Source organism: Echinops telfairi, unplaced genomic scaffold (assembly GCF_000313985.2).
Source record: "Echinops telfairi isolate 266 unplaced genomic scaffold, ASM31398v2 ScPeMD7_1;HRSCAF=3_0, whole genome shotgun sequence".
NCBI lineage: Eukaryota > Metazoa > Chordata > Mammalia > Afrosoricida > Tenrecidae > Echinops > Echinops telfairi.
In genome coordinates, this window is record NW_022103896.1 from 45,101,920 (window position 1) to 45,102,917 (window position 998).

The window sequence follows — 998 nt, forward strand, 5'->3', positions numbered from 1 at the left end:
GCTTTGCAAGGTTGATGAAGAGAAGAGTTAAAACCTACACAGCCAGCTGGCTCCCCAAGGAGGGTTTCTGTTGACCTTGGGACTCTGAAAAGAAAACAATTAAAGCAAGGCCCGCCTGAGCATAAGGTTCCTGCTAAGATTTATGGACAGACACTGAAATCCCTCAGCCACGCCGCCGCTGTGTGAGCGCTCCCTTGTCACTGACCTCCGCAATGGAAAATCTGAGTCTGAGGCGGGCTGGGAGGGCTGGAGTGTTCTGGCAGCCTGGCGCAGCCACCAAGGAAACAAGAAGCCCCACTCTTGCAAAAGCACATGGAGCCCCTGGTGTACTCTCTGTAGGGGCGCAATGGTTAAACACTGGCCGACCCAGCTCCAAGGTTGGCAGTTTGAGCCCCCTCGGAAGCACCTGAGACAATCCACCTCGTAGAGGCCACCCAGCCTTGAGAAACCCTGCGAGCGGCCGTGCTCCACGCCCGCTGGTGTGAGTCAGAACTGAGGGCACAGCACCCAGCCACAGCCTGTGAGTGGGATGACGAGGTCAAGGTGTGAGGGAAGGAGACCTGAGGGCCAACAAGTAGGTTTAATACATCGTGGGTCTCCCTGTGGATCAACGCAAATCAGTATTTTTCTTGTCTGAACCCAAACCACAGGTTTTTCTCCCCTGCCCCTGTCTCAGTCACACAAAAAGGAGAGCAGAGTGGTTACACTTGGGTTGCTTACTTAAAGGTCAGCAGTTCAAAACCACTAGCTGCTCCTAAGGGATAAAAATGAGGCTTGCTACTCCCATCGAGAGTTGTCTCAGAGTACTAAAAATAGACTTTGGGGCCAGGGCGTGGCACCCCATCAGACTCCACCAGAAAACACTCCTGAAGGTCAACAAACAGACCTTGAGCTATTTACAAGCTTTTCTCTTTTTTTGCCATTTGTTTTGTTGTTATTGTTGTTTTGTTTTCTTCTGTTGCTTTGTTTTGCTCTGGCTTGTTTTTGTGCATATTGTT